The sequence below is a fragment of the Cervus elaphus genome, chromosome 19 (assembly GCF_910594005.1).
Source record: "Cervus elaphus chromosome 19, mCerEla1.1, whole genome shotgun sequence".
NCBI classification, from domain to species: Eukaryota; Metazoa; Chordata; class Mammalia; order Artiodactyla; family Cervidae; genus Cervus; species Cervus elaphus.
In genome coordinates, this window is record NC_057833.1 from 84,133,549 (window position 1) to 84,149,266 (window position 15,718).

At 40.5% G+C, this 15,718-nt stretch overlaps 1 protein-coding gene across 4 annotated transcripts in view; it reads left to right on the forward strand.

Annotated features, from left to right (window-relative positions):
- Positions 1 to 15,718, forward strand: part of PPP2R3A (protein phosphatase 2 regulatory subunit B''alpha) — a 228,811-nt gene that overhangs the window by 35,148 nt on the left and 177,945 nt on the right. The gene's annotated exons all lie outside the window — the stretch shown is intronic.

The window sequence follows — 15,718 nt, forward strand, 5'->3', positions numbered from 1 at the left end:
GTTACAGTCCACAGGGTCGCAAGGAGTCAGACACAACTAAAGTGACAACATGCACGTGTATGTGTAACTGAATCACTTTGCTGTACATTTGAAAGTAACACAGCATTGTAAATCACCTCTGCTTCAGTTTAAAAAAAATCAACTAGGTCAGCTTACAAAATGAACCACCCACTGTCCATTCTATAACCCTGTTCAACTGGGTTGTCCCGATAATCTTTACAGCTGCTTCCCATCCAACAGGAATGAGGGCCTTGGGCAATGAGATAAAGTAAATGATTAAAACTTCAGGAATATAACCAAAAATTTCCATAAGACCTGTAGTATAATGTCTGTCAAGGTGTAAATAGTTACCTTTGTCTAAAGTCTGTTTTCCAGCTACAGTCATGATAAAAGTTTGTTTAAGCAGATGACAGATCAGATTGGAAAGCTCCATTAAGTTCCATCCAGCTCACCAAGCTTGGTAAGCACCAGCATTCAAATGTCCTGGTCCTCCCACTCCAAAGCGGGAGGGTTGGGATTGTCTTGAGCCCCTCATGCATCGTATAGGTGAGTAGTAGCAAGGGCACTCATAAGGAGGGGCACTGCCCGGGCAGATGTGCAGAGTGGCAGCACTAACCAGCAGAAGTACTGGTTAGGTACTGGTTAATGGTACCATTTATCAGTGTGGATGTGTCACTTTTCTTAAAGGACCAAGACCTAGTTGGCAGAATGTTTTCAGATGCTTCAGTAAGAAAATACCTGCACAGGAATGCATTCTGTAGGATTTGGACATGTGTTACTTAAGTTTGGAGATCAGGGTGGTACATGGCCCCCTTATTGGTGAACCAGAAATCTATTGATGAGTAGACTTTTATGAAAGAGCTTTCCTAGCAGTAGTACAAGAATAGTCATTCCTGCTATTGGCAGGCAGTCTTTCTCAGTGTATATTGGAAGGGAGTGGTGCTGGGTCATGCAGCTCTAGTGGATTGTCTTCTGTACATTGTCTCTCAGTATTTTGTCCTATGGGCCAGGGACGCTGGTCTTAGATACAGGGCATGTGCTAAACCTCTTTATCAGGTAAAATGAAGGTTAGGCTAAGCAGTTATCAGAAGTGTCCAAGAGGACCACCTCATTCTACATGGTTTCAGTCAGTCTCTCCTGAAACCAGTTTTCTAAAAAAAAGAAAATAACAAAACTAGTTTTAAAAGGTGACTTTGTTCCCAGTCCAAGTCTTATCCAAAGAATTAGAAATGGTAGTATATTAGCAGATTGCTTCCTTCATTTCCTCAAGTTCTTCCTCTATACCAAGCACTGTACTGGTGTTGGGATACTGTAATGAACAAGCAAACAAGATCCCTGCCTCTGTGGAGGTTACATTCTATTGCAGATATAAATTATTAAATGTGTAAACAATAAATAATTATAGATACAGATAAGTGCTGATACAGACAATAAACTGAGTAATGGGATGAAAGTGAAAGCTGCTCAGTCGTGTCTGACTCTTTGCAACCCCATGGACTCTGCAGTCCATGGAATTCTCCAGGCCAGAATACTGGAATGGGTAACCTTTCCCTTCTCCAGGGGATCTTCCCAACCAAGGGATCGAACCCAAGTCTTCCGCATTACAGGCAGATTCTTTACCAGCTGAGCCACAAGGGAAACCCAAGCATACTGGAGTGGGTAGCCTATCTCTTCTCCAGCGGATCTTCCTGACCCAGGAATTGAACTGGGGTCTCCTGCATTGCTGGTGGATTTTTTACCAACTGAGCTATCAGGGAAGGGTAGAGAGTAGTGAAATGGGACCTTGGTCAAGGAAGAAATGTTTATTGAAGGAACCAAAACAGAGGCCAAGGAAGAACAGAACAAAATGAGGTCAGGAAAGTGGTAAGTAGATTCTGGAGCTATATTTGGCCATGGTAGACGAGTTTAGATTTTGTTCAGAATGGAGTAGGTAACCATTGTTGTTATTGTTCAGTCATTCAGTAGTGTCTGACTCTTTGCAACCCCATGGATTGCAGCACTCTAGACTTCCCTGTCCTTCACCATCTCCCAAAGTTTGCTCAAACTCTTGTCCATTGAGTCAGTAATGCCATCCAACAATCTCATTCTCTGTCAGCCCTTCTCCTCCTGCCTTCAATCTTTGCCAGCATCAGGATTTTTTCCAATGAGTCAGCTCTTCCCATCAGGTGGCCAAAGTATTGGAGCTTCAGCATCAGCCCTTCCAGTGAGTATTCAGGGTTGATTTCCTTTAGGATTGACTGGTTTGATTTCCTTGCAGTCCAAGGGACTCTCAAGAGTCTTCTCCAGCAATCCAGTTTGAAGGCATCAATTCTTTGGCTCTCAGTCTTTTTTATTGTCCAGCTCTCAACGACTGTACACGACTACTGGAAAAATCATAGCCTTGAATATATGAACCTTTGTAGGCAAAATAATGTCTTTGCTTTTTAATATACTGTCTAGATTTGTCATTGCTTTTCTTCCAAGGAGTGAGTGTCTTTTAATCTCATGGCTATAGTCATCGTCCACATTGATTTTGGAGCCCAAGAAAATAAAGTCTGTCACGGTTTCCATTGTTTGCCCATCTTTTTGCCATGAAGTGATCAGACTAGATGCCATGATTTGTTTTTTGAATGTTGAGTTTTAAGCCAGCTTTTTCACTCTCCTTTTTCACTTTCATCAAGAGGCTCTTTAATTCCTCTTAGCTTTCTGCCGTAAGGGTAGTGTCATCTGCATATCTGAGGTTATTGGTATTTCTCTCAGCAACGTTCATTCCAGCTTATGCTTCATCCAGCCTGGCATTTCACATGATGTACTCTGCATATAAGTTAAATAAGCATGGTGACAATATACAGCCTTGACGTACTCCTCTCTCAGTTTGGAACCAGTCTGTTGTTCTGACTGTTCTAACTGTTGCATCTTGACCTGAATACAGATTTCTCAGGAGGCAGGTCAAGTGGTCTGGTATTCCCATCTCTTTAAGAATTTTCCACCATTTGTGGTGATCCACACAGTCACAGGCTTTAGCATAGTCAGTGAAACAGAAGTAGATGTTTTTCTGGAATTCTCTAGTTTTTTCTGTGATCCAGTGGATGTTGGCAGTTTGATCTCTGGTTCCTATGCCTTGTACATCTGAAAGTTCTTGGTTCACATACTGTTGAAGCCTAGCTTGGAGAATTTTGAGCATGACCTTGCTAGCATGTGAAATGAGTGAAGTTGTGTGGTAGTTTGAAGATTCTTTGGCATTGCTTTCTTTGGGATTGGAATGAAAACTGACCTTTTCCAGTCTTGTGGCCACTGCTAAGTTTTCCAAATTTGCTGGCATATCGAGTGCAGCACTTTTAACAGCATCACCTTTAGAATTTAGAATAACTCAGCTGGAATTCCAACACCTCCACTAGTTTTGTTCATAGTGATGCTTCCTAAGGCCCACTTGACTTCACACTCCAGGATGTCTGGCTCTAGGTGAATGATCACACCATCATGTTTATCTGGGTCATGAAGATCTTTTTTGCAAAGTTCTTCTGTGTATTCTTGCCACTTCTTCTTAATATCTTCTACTTCTGTTAGGTCCATACCATTTCTGTCCTTTATTGTGCCCATCTTTGCATGAAATGTTCCCTTGGTATCTCTAATTTTCTTGACGAGATCTCTACTTTTACCCATTCTGTTGGTTTCCTCTGTTTCTTTGCATTGTTCTTAAAAGCACTTAAAAGGGCTTTCTTATGTCTCCTTGATATTCTCTGAAATTCTGCATTCACATGGGTATATCTTTCCTTTTCTCCTTTGCCTTTTGCTTCTCTTTCCTCAGCTATTTGTAAGGCCTCCTCAGACAAGCATTTTGCCTTTTTCTTGGGGATGGTTTTGACCACTGTCTCCAAGACAGTGTTACAAACCTCCATCCATAGTTCTTCTGGCACTCTATCAGATTTAATCCCTTGAATCTGTTTGTCACTCTCACTGTATAATCATAAGGGATTTGATTTAGGTCATACCTGAATGGCCTGGTGGTTTTCCCTATGTTCTTCAATTTAAGTCTGAATTTTGTAGTAAGGAGTTCATGATCTGAGCCACAGTCAGCTCCCGTCTTGTTTTTGGTGACTGGTAACCATTAGAGCATTTTAAATAGGAGTGTGATTCACTGATGTGTATTGCTCTAAATGTGCTGTTTGGAAAACTACTGGAGTATGCAGAGGCAACATTGAAAGAGAGAGACCAGTCAGAAGGCCATAATGGTAGTGCAGGTGATAGAGCTGGGTAACTTGGGCCAAGATTGTAGCAGGATTCTAATTAGAAGTGGTCAGAATTGAGAGAGGTTTTGGCAATAGGGTTGATAGGCTTTAGTGAGCTTATTGGAGGAGGAAATGGCAACCCACTCCAGTATTCTTGCCGGGAAAATCCCATGAACAGAGGAGCCTGGCAGGCTGCAGTCCATGGGGTTGCAAAGATCCGGACATGGCTGAGTGACTGAGCACAATGAATTCATATCCTAGGTATGGCCGACAAATATATCACGATGGCCATTGCACTTTTTTGGACTTACAAACACCTACCACAGTATCTGTAAAAAGATATATTGCCCCCATAAGTTATTCTGGTTGCGTGTGTACCAGCTATACTGGGTTGTCTTGTATACAGTAAGGAATTAGTAACAAGTAAACCCTTGCTTTTTTGGACACGACTTTTTTTTTTTTTTTGGATACGACTGAGCGACTGAACTGAACTGAAACCCTTGCTAGACCCCATCTACAGGGAAACAGAGGGTGCTTGTCCCACATGTAGAATGCCAACTGAATGAAGAACTTTGGGAGTGTCTCAGGTTCTCATATCCTTCAGGCTGAATGACAGGTGGTGAGGCAGGCTTGGTAAGGGACTTGGACTTGTCAGCTCAGTCTAACATAACCATATGTATGCCCAGAAAATACAAAGCAAGTCCTGAAGAATCTCACTTGTTCTGTTACAGCAAATAACTCTGTTTATTCTCTTCTCTCCTACTCTCAGATTTCTGACTCTGTGGTCAACCTCTATACCTACTTCTAGCCTTCTTGTTCAGATACCCATTATGTCTCCCCCTGAAACCTGGTTCTCATCTCTGCTTTCCTGTCTGATCTCAGCATCCTCTTTCCCAGCTCCCTACTCTCCCAAACACACCTGTTAAAACTTTTTCTGCTGAAATTGTGGCCATAGAGGCCCACTAGAGGTGGTGGCTCAGACTTGGGCACCAAGTTTGTTTAGTTGGGTACTACTCTGAAGCCCAAGAGACCACAGCTTTTTGCCTGAAATTGACTTAAAGACAGACAAGTGCTTCCTGCACTCTTCCAGTGGGCGGGCTCAGAGGTTTGATGAATCTGTGCAAAAGTGAACCAATGATCTTATTTATAGCATGATTTCAACTGAGATACGTTAAGGTTGATTAAATAGAGGGGATCAATTGGCTCAATAAATAAGATATCAAAACTGTATCCAGGGCACAAACAAAGAAATGGGGAAGCACTGGGTTCTTTTGAGAGACACGTGAAAACTGAAAATTGTCAGCTCAAAATAATGCCTGTAGAAATTTCAATTGGGCTGTTCCAGATATTTCCACTTGCTCTGTTCCTCTCCTCCAGTTGAATTTTGGGGTGCTCCGCAGCATCTGACAGTTCATATGTTAAGAAAATAACACTGAATTCCTGTCTTATGCTGTGCACTGGCTCCACATTGGGGATATGAGGATGAGTAGATTGCAGTGGCTTTCTGACTCATTTCTACGTCTGTTTCCCTGATCCATCACACTGCCACCTGAATCCCATCATCTCCGTTCCTGAGAAACTTAGCAGTGCTGTAAATGCTTAATAAATACCTTGTGAATAAATGAAATTATTTCCAAGTTTCTTTTATTCAGAGAATCTTTGCACTGAACTTTTGTATTTCTTTTCCTCCAAATCATATCTCGTATTTCACACTTATTAATACATTAATTTGTTTCTTGCCCTGATGCTTGCAGCTCTTTCATGTTTACAGTCTTCTGCATTTTTCATTTCCTTCATTGATTTAATCTTATAGGTCTCTTCTTCTAGAGAAAAAAAAATTAAGCTACGTGCTTGACTTTATGGCATGTCTTGTGTATAGCTCTGCTTCTGGATATGATGCCATGCATGTATATGCCTTTAATTATTTCTCAGCTTTATTATTGAACAAGCCCATTGTCTTAATTATGCTTATAAAGTTTGGTAATATGCTTGTGATCTAAAGTTCAGATAGGTAGCATTAACTATTCACTGGTCCTTAAGGGTCTACATTTTACTCTGTTAGTGTATCTTATGTATTTTGTTTGGCTATTTTATGTATCACAATTTCATCATTCACTAATAAATTTATTAAGTTATCAAGGTTTCTGAAACACAAAATTGAGATTAAAAAAGAACCTTTTATGTTCTTTTTATCCATGTTACTACAAAGAATTTCAGTGTTCTATAGATTTATGTACATTCTTCCTTTTTCACTCCTTCCCTTCTTCCTTCCTTCTTGCCATCCTTCCATCTTTCTGTCCTTCCAGACTTCTTTTCTCTTTCTTGTTCCTGCTGAGATTTGAGATATTTCCTTCTCTATATGTTGAGAAACCTGAAATTATGGCAGGGACTCAAGTACTGTCTATCCCAGCTCCTTTGGCTTTAATATGGATATGGCGTAAGACAGAGGGGCTCTGATGTTAGAGAAAATTATGCTCAGTCAGTTTTTCCACTTTCTAAGTATGTAATATGAGCAAATTTTTTTTTAAACTTAGCCTCAGTTTACTGATCTGTGAAATAGAGATAACACTGTGCTCAGTGCTGGCATAAAAATAAATTAGAAAATGCATTTAAGTGTTCAACATAATACCTAGCATATGAATACTTTTTAAGTGATAATACTAATCTTCCCTTTGCAAGTCCAGTTCAAGAAGGATCAGTCAACACAACAGCCTGCCTCTACTTCTCCCTCCCAAGGCATTCACACATACCTCTCCTCTGCATCTAAGGAATATAAGCCCACGATAAGAGTACTCAAAGAAGTATTCCTACTTCTCTTCCTTGCTGTCTCGTTATCTGCTGATGACGGTAGCATAATTCCTGCAAAGGATGGTCTTTTGCCTGATGAATGACCATCTTCTTGACTTTGCCAGTGGAGTCCTAGAGAGGATGTTCTTACTCTGAAAGTGAAAGTCACTTCAGTCATGTTCGATTCTGTGGTCCTATGGACTGTAGCTCTCCAGGCTCCTCTGTCCTTACATTCTCCAGGCAAGAATACTGGAGTGGATTGCCATTCCCTTCTCCAGGGGATCTTCCCAACCCAGGGATCAAACCCAGGTCTCCTGCATTGCAGGCAGATTCTTTACCAGCTGAGCCACCAGGGAAGCGCACTCACTCTCAGCTCACTAGCACATTTTGGGTAAACGCTACTCCTTCAGATGTGTGGCTCTTAAAATATACTTCTGGATGTTCTGAAGGCTTAGGGTAACATCATGGGAGAAGGTGGCTGAGACAGAGTAGAGAACAAGAAGAGTATATTTAACATAGTAGAGAAAAGGTCAAGAACCAAAGAGGCCAGGATATCAGATGGATTATCTGACTGTCAAAATCAATAGGAAATACACTAGAAATACTGTGGGAGTGACAGTGCGCCAAAAGCTAAAATCAAGGAATGAAAGGGAGTGACTTTGGGAAGCCTTAAATCCTGCATTAAGGAAGGCAGGTGGGTGGTGGAATTGAATGATATGTGACTCAGAGCAGGGGATTTAGGGGGAGGGCAGGCACAGAAGCAAAGAAGAACAAGAAGGGCTCCTACCAGGCCTCATGTTTGAAGGGTGTGGAAGAGAGTCATCATCTAAGAGGGCTACAGGGAAAGCAGCATCCTCAGGGGAAAGTACAGATTCAATTTAAATGAGGAAGTTGAAGGAAGTTTCAAAGAAGAGATCCAAGATCTGGGGAATTCGCTGATGTCTACACATGTGTTCTATAGGGCTCAGTGAATGGGTTACAATTTCTGGAGATAGGATAGAAGCTTGGAGTCCATCGTTGTCATCATCATCATCTCTACCTTGCATACATCCTCAGGTCCTTTGCCTCCCTCTCACTTCAGCAGCCTTGCCTGGCTAATCCACAGCACTGATCAAATCCAATTCTTTGCCTGTTCCATGCCTATAAAACCATGTGGCTGGGTGCTTGTCAAATTAATGATCATAACTTCAAGTGGGCCCATAATGCTGCCTGTCAATCATACTAGATTTCCCTAGTCATTTTCTGTTTCATTTCCCCTAGATGATTCTTGCATGTCTTCAGTCTCCTTACATGTTCCACCATCTCCCTATTCTTCACTTTCAGCTATTGACCTTACTTCTAGTTCAGAAAAGAAACAGAAGAAAACGAACTTTCGAAAGCTTTCACCACCATACTTACCCACTCTTTGCCATGGTATCCATGTACTCTGCTTTCTTTCCTTTTAGCCTAAGTGCTTTGTAATTCTTTCTCTTATATCAGTTTTACCCTCTCTGAGTCATTGTCTTATACATGAAAATATGCTTGTATTGCCCCATCTTAAAAATAATTCTCCTTGACTCCACCTTCTTCTCTAACTATTGCCTTATTTCAGCTAAACTTTACAGCAAAATGTCTTGGAAGAGTTGTCTATATTCCATCAATAGTTTCTGTCTTCCCATTCTTTTTTTTTTGTTTTTTTTTAACTCAAGCCAGTCATATTTCTGCTTCCCAAATTTCATCAACACATTTCTCTATACTTATCTGGTTTAACATTCAGGAATAGAGTTAACCACTGTCTCCTCCTTGAAATACCTCATTCACTTTAAAATATTTGTCAAAAACTGTGCAATATCTTAGATTTTACCCTATTTGTAAGCCAACAGTTTAGCTTGCCAGTTTCATGAATGGTGTGAGGTAAACGTGATAACCACTACACGGCAGAAACTCCATTAGTTTCCTGAATGGTGGTAGAAGGCACAAGACTTCTGGATCAGAGGTAGGTAAATTGTCTGTAATAAACACAGCAATAGCAGTAGCCACAGTAGGAGTCTTTCTGTACTGGTTCCCTTAGCCCCAGTCACTCTGAGGCAGTGCGAAAGGGGGAAACTACAGCTACCGGCGTGGTAGGTTGTGTTATTAGAAAGGAAGCCTGATCTTAGAGAATGCAAGTCTTTTATGATGGGCAATTAGCATGCCTTCTCTTTGCTCCAGAGGGAGGCAGTATCAAGTGTTCAAGGTCGTTTGCTATACAGACATTCTTGAAAAAGATCATATGGAACTGTCATATTATATAAAATATCTTATCACTAATTATCAAGACATGCAGTGCCTTGCTTGCAATGTGCACAGAAATATGAGAGACCCATGGAGAACTATCTCACAATTTCTCTCTCTCTGACCACTTCTTTTCTCTCTTCTCTGCTGATTCCGCTTCATTCCCTCAGACTCTTAAGTACTGTAGCTACTACTCTCCTGTAGCCATTAGCTCATGTAGCTACTTAATTTAAATTTTCAACTATTCTGTTGTATTAGCCATATTTCAGGTGCTCGATAGCCACATGAATGGCACAGATATATAAAATATTTCATCACCTCAGACAGTTCTATTGAACAGCACCTTGGCTTAGCCACGGTTGGTTCTTTCTTATTCTGTTCCTATATAGAAACACGGATTTCTGTAGAATCTTAAAGAATAAGATTTATTATAGGATATATATGTATTTCTTTTCTTTCTATATTCCCTCCCTTGGTGATCTCATCTAGTCTCAAGGCTTTAAATATGAGTCTCAGATTTATACCAGCCTAAATCTCTCCCCAGAAGTCTAGGTTTAATTCTCTAACAGCATTCTGCACATCTTTATCTGAATGTCTAGTGCGTACCTCAAAAGTAACAGCCAAACTTGAATTACTGACCTTCTTGCCACCACTGCTTCATCTCCCACCAATGAATTGGTTCTTCCTGCAGTCTTCCCAGTCTGAATTATCTCAGTTTTCTTCTTCCAATTGTTCAGGAAAACAAACAACGGTTTTAAAAAAAAATCAACCCTTAGATTCACCCTCGACCTCTCTCTTTTCAACAGAGCCCTCACATGTGTCCCATTGGCTCTTGTTTCAAAATATATCTAGAATCTGACTTTTCACCTTTCCTCTACTGTCACTTGGTTCAAGCCAACATCATCTTTTGCCTGGAATATTCTAGGCAAATTTGGCCCCCTTTTTTGGTCTCCCTACTTCTACCCTTGTCCCCTGTAGTCTGTTCCCATAAGAGCAACTAAAATGATCTTGTTTTAAAAGTAAGTCAGATCATGTAATTTCTCTGCTTAAAATTCCTTAGTAGCTTCCTATCTCACTCAGTAAAAGTCAAAGTCTAGTCACACTGGGATTCTCACCTTGCTAAAATATTAAGACGTGTTCCCACCTCAGGGCGCTTATAGTTGATACTTTTTCCACCACGCCCCCTTCCAAGCTCCACATATGTGCTTTTTCCCTCATGATACTGACTTATTGAAGAGACCTGGCCAGTTATCTTACAGAATGAGCCATATCATGAACTTCTCTGTTTACCTATGGTGGTTTAAAACTTATTTCTCTATTGCTTGTATTTCCTATAATTGAATGTTAAATCTGAAAGTTTGATTAAAGCTATATATTCTTGGCAAGAAAAGTCCATGCATGATATTCAGCCTTCATATTGCATCCAATTGGGAGGTACATATTATCTGATTATCCCACCGTTAGTGATTCTAAGTTTAACTAAGGTATTATGGTGGTGACTTTCAGATCCCTTCATTATAAATTTATATTTTTACCTTTGTGATTAACAGTCTGAATGGTGAATGTTATTTTTTTAATCACATGATTTTTAAGAATAACTTTGAGCTATTTGTGTTTCTTCAAATAAAATATTTTTTAGAGATCCATCCGATATATATTGGGTTGGCCAAAGAGTTCATTCAGTTTTTCCTGTAAGATGGCTCTATAGGGCTCAGTGTATTTAACTTCACTCAACACAATTTTGTCAGGTTGTGTCGTTACAGCTGTCACATCAGCACACATTTTTTAGAAAACTTACCAAAATAGGTGAATTTTTGTATAGCCATTTTAATATTGAAAATGAAAGAAAAGAAGCAGTATTTTCAGCATATTATGCTTTATTATTTCAAGAAAAGTAAAAACACAACTGAAATGTAAGGAAAGATTTTTGCAGTGTATAGAGAAGGTGCTGTGACTGATCGAACATGCCAAGTGAAAGTTAAAGTCGCTCAGTCGTGTCCAACTCTTTGCGACCCATGCACTATACAGTCCATGGAATTCTCCAGGCCAGAATACTGGAGTGGGTAGCCTTTCCCTTCTCCAGGGAATTTTCCCAACCCAGAGATTGAACCCAGGTCTCCCGCATTGCAAGTGGATTCTTTACCAGCTGAGCCACAAGGAAAGCCAAAGAGTACTGGAGTGGATAGCCTACCCCTTCTCCAGCAGATCTTCCAGACCCACGAATTGAACCGGGGTCTCCTCATTGCAGGTGGATTTTTTACCAACTGAGCTATGAGGGAAGCCTGAACATGTCAAAAGTGGTTTGCAAAGTTGCATGCTAGAGATTCTTTGCTGAATGATGCTTTATGGTAGAACAGTTGAATTTGATAGCGATCAAACTGAGACATTAATTAAGAACAATCAACACTATACTGCGGGAGATAGCCAACTTAGTCAAAATATCCAAATCAATAAACATTTGAAAGTCATTTACACCAGCTTGGTTATGTTGAATGATTCTGCATAAGTTAAGCGAAAAAGAACTTCTTAACCATATTTACACTTGTGATTCTCTACTGAAACATAACCAGAACATTCCATTTTTTAAGACAAATTGTGATAGGTGATGAAAAGTACATACTGTACAATAATGTGGAACAGAAGAGATCATGGGGCAAACAAAATGAACCACCACCAACCACACCAAAGGCCAGTCTTCATCCAAAAAAGGTGATGTGGTGTATATGGCGGGATTGGAAGGGAGTTCTCTTTTATGAACTCCTTCCAGAAAACCAAACGATTAATTCCAGCAGGTACTGCTCCCAGTTAGATTAACTGAAAGCAGTGGTCGATGATAAGTGTCCAAAATTTGTGAACAGAAGCTCATAATCTTTCATCAGGATAAGCAAGACTGCATGTTTCTTTGATGACCAGGCAAAAACTGTTACAGCTTGACTGGGAAATTCTGATTCATCCACCATATTCATCAGATATTGCAACTTCAGATTTCCATTTATTTCAGTCTTTAAAAAATTCTCTTACTGGAAAAATTTCAATTCCCTAAAAGACTGTAAAAAACCACCTGGAACAGTTCTTTGCTCAAAAAGAGAAAAAGTTTTGCAAAGATGAAATTATGAAGTTGCCTGAAAAATGGCAGAAGATAGTGGAACAAAACAGTGAATACATTGTTCAATGAAGTTCTTGGTGAAAATGAAAAATGTGCCTTTTATTTTACTTAAAAATGGAAGGAACTTTTTGGCCAACCCAGTAAAGCAGATAACAGCAGAACTATTCTAATTTCAGTGGGAAATGGCTAGTATTGGCAGCTTCCAAGGGAACTCTGACGAGCTCAGTTTGTAATTCACAGAGCCCAGCCAAGCGCTGGAGGAAGCGAGGCCTGAAGAGGGTCCATGAAGTCTTAAGGTGGCGTAGCATCTTACGAGAAAAGTTCAGTGCGCTCTGTGTTAGAGCTCATGTGCCACTTCCTGGGAAAGCCGTGGTTGTGGACGGTCACCAGAATGGCACTTGGTTTCTCCCTGGCAGTCCACCCACTGCTTTTGGTTGTCTGGGTGCTGTCTTTGACATTCTATCTGTTCTGCAGATGTGAAGATTTGAAATTACTTCATTTTTAGTGTGTGTTGGGCTGCAGTCTTTTCTTTTTTTTCCAGCTTCCCTTTTGGAAATTCTTCATCCACAAAGAATTCCAGAATCAGACATTATTCATCTTGTGTCTGGAACACTAAAATCTCTTGAGCTTCCATGTCTTACCTATTTCCACCTTTAAAATATTGAAAATACTGCCACAGCTGAAGTTGGTTTTATTATTTGCTTGCTGCTTGCTTCCTTTATGCACCTTTCTTATTATAGAGCTTTAATGTGCCTTAGTAAAGAGCTGAACAAGTAAATTTGGTATGTCCACAGATTGTATCTAGGATGTATGCCATTGATTTTTATTTTCATGAAAAGGTGTTTTCCTATCTTAAGTGGAAAAGGCAGATAATAAACTATAATTGTCTCACTCTTGTTTTAAAAATTGATAAATATTTGCAAAATTCCACATGTCTATTCATGTGTATGTTTATGTGTGTGTTAAAAGTCAAAAAGGGGGAAGATCTTCATACTGATACTGTCTCTGGGTGTGATCTTTATTTTCCTCTTTGTATTTTCTCTTTCTCTTTTTTTTTTTTTCCAGCAGTCATGTCTTATTTCTACAGTCATTACTTTTACAAAGATTAAAACTGTTGTTTAAGAAATAAACAGTTATGACTTCGATCTGTCAAATCTGTCAAACCAAGCCACGTTCAAAGCAATTTCAGACTCCTCCTCAGCTACTGCCATCCATGCCATCTTTTGGGATTTTTCTCTGGTCTGTTATTGTCCCATTCAAGCAAGTTTTCCCCTGACTCAGGTTTCTATTTATTTTACTCCAAGTTCCTGGTCATCACCTAGAATTGCCCACTTGCCTCTGGAGAGCGTCTCTGCTCACTTGTACCACAATAAACTTGTCAGAAAAAGAAAGGTGGATGTAAAAATTATGTTCTAAAAGGAACTGTCACTAGAATATGATTTCCATCAAGACCCAGAAGTGCCCCCCAGTATACCCCTGTATACTCCAGTTGAATGAATTGATTTATTCTTTTTTGCCTCATTTATTTTGTAAGTTCCTACAGTCAGGAGCTTTGCTTGTTTTCTGTGATACCCTAAACATTTTGGGTACTTAAATAAATAGTCCTTTTTTCTTTTTAAAGATCCGTAATTACCTAATAAAACTGAATGCAGGATCTGTTGTCAGCTTTGGCCAGAATTTGTACTTGCACAGGGATACAGAAGAGAACAGGATTTAAAGATAACTTATGGACTTCCTCTGTGACTCTGTGGTAAAGAATCTGCCTGCCAGTGCAGGAGACGCAGGTTCAATCCCTAATCAGGGACGATCCCACATGCTCTGGAGCAGTTAAGCCCACGCACCACAACTTTTGAGCCTGTGCCCTAGGGCCCGGGAGCCACAACTACTGAGCCCACATGAGGCTCCATGGCAAGAGAAGCCACAGCAGTAAGTAGCCCCTGCTCCCCACACCTAGAGAAAAGTCCACGCAGCAACAGACCCAGCACCAAACAGAAAGAAAGAAATTTTAAAAAAGAAATAAAGGTAACTTACATTCAGGTCGTACTCATAGATTTGTGATCACGGGTAGTCACATGAGCCTTTGAGCTGCCTTCATTTACAGCCTCACTGTAAATTGTCTTCTGAAATCTCTCTACAGAGCCCTCCTACCTGCTCTGCCTGGCTTTGGTCTCGCTTCCCCAGCCCTGTCCTCCGCGGCGCTACACAGTGATACGCCCACAGTGTAAACCTGACCGAGGCCCCCTTACCCCCACTGAAGCCGCTCAGGGATTCTCTGATGCTCTTGCCTCTTCCCCACCCCTTTAGTGGTAGCACCTAGAAGCCTCTCTTCACACTTGACATTGAAATAACACCAAACTCCCAGGAGCTCCTCATACCTCCCAGGCCACCTCCTGCCTGGCCCTCTTTATCCACAAGGCATCTTCCCTTTCTTTCAACAGCCACTGCTTCTGCTCCATTCCAAACTCGGCTTGGCAGTCCTGCTCTCTGGGGTGCCTTCCTTGATATAAAAAATATTCTTTTCTCTGCCTACTTACACTGTAAGCTCACTTGAGGCAAAATTATAGCATTTGTAGTTTCCTTGTCTTGAAGAGTACCTGGCTTGTAGTAGCATCAAATGTTTATTAAACTGGGTTGTATATATTTTCTTCTAAATCATCCAAATGATTTTCATCTACAGAATGTGATTTTATCTTTATATGATCTGCTCCAAAATAAGAAAAGCCTTAGAAAAGGGGAACATATGAATCAGAGTAACTTAAAGTACTACCAGCAACAGAGATAGCTATTGTTGATGTTTTGGAATGTATTATAGAGATTTTTTTAATTATAAAATGGTCAAAGTTTAATCACCAGACTTCCCAGGTAGCTCAAAGGTAAAGAATCCATCTACCAATGCAAGAGATGCAGGAGACTCCACTTTGATCCCTGGGTTGGGAAGATTCCCTGGAGAAGGAAATGACAACCCACTCCAGTATTCTTGTCTGGCAAATCACATGGGCAGAGGAGCCTGGTGGGCTGCAGTCCATGGGGTTGCAAAGATTCAGACATGACTGAGTGAGTGAGCGTGCACACATGCACAAAGTTTAACTTCATGATTTGCCACTTAGAGCAAATACTCAGAAATCAGTAGTTTTGCAAATTACATACATTAAAAATTAATAGCCAGTTCAGGGACTTCCCTGGTGGTCCAGTGGCTGAGACTCCATACTCCTAATGCAGGGGGCACAGGTTTGATCCCTGGTCAGGGAACTAGGTCCCACATGCTACAACTAAGAGTTCATATGCCACAACTAAAGCTCTTGTGTGCCTCAGCTAAAACCCAGCACAGCCAAATACATTAATATTTTTAAGAAATTAATAGCCA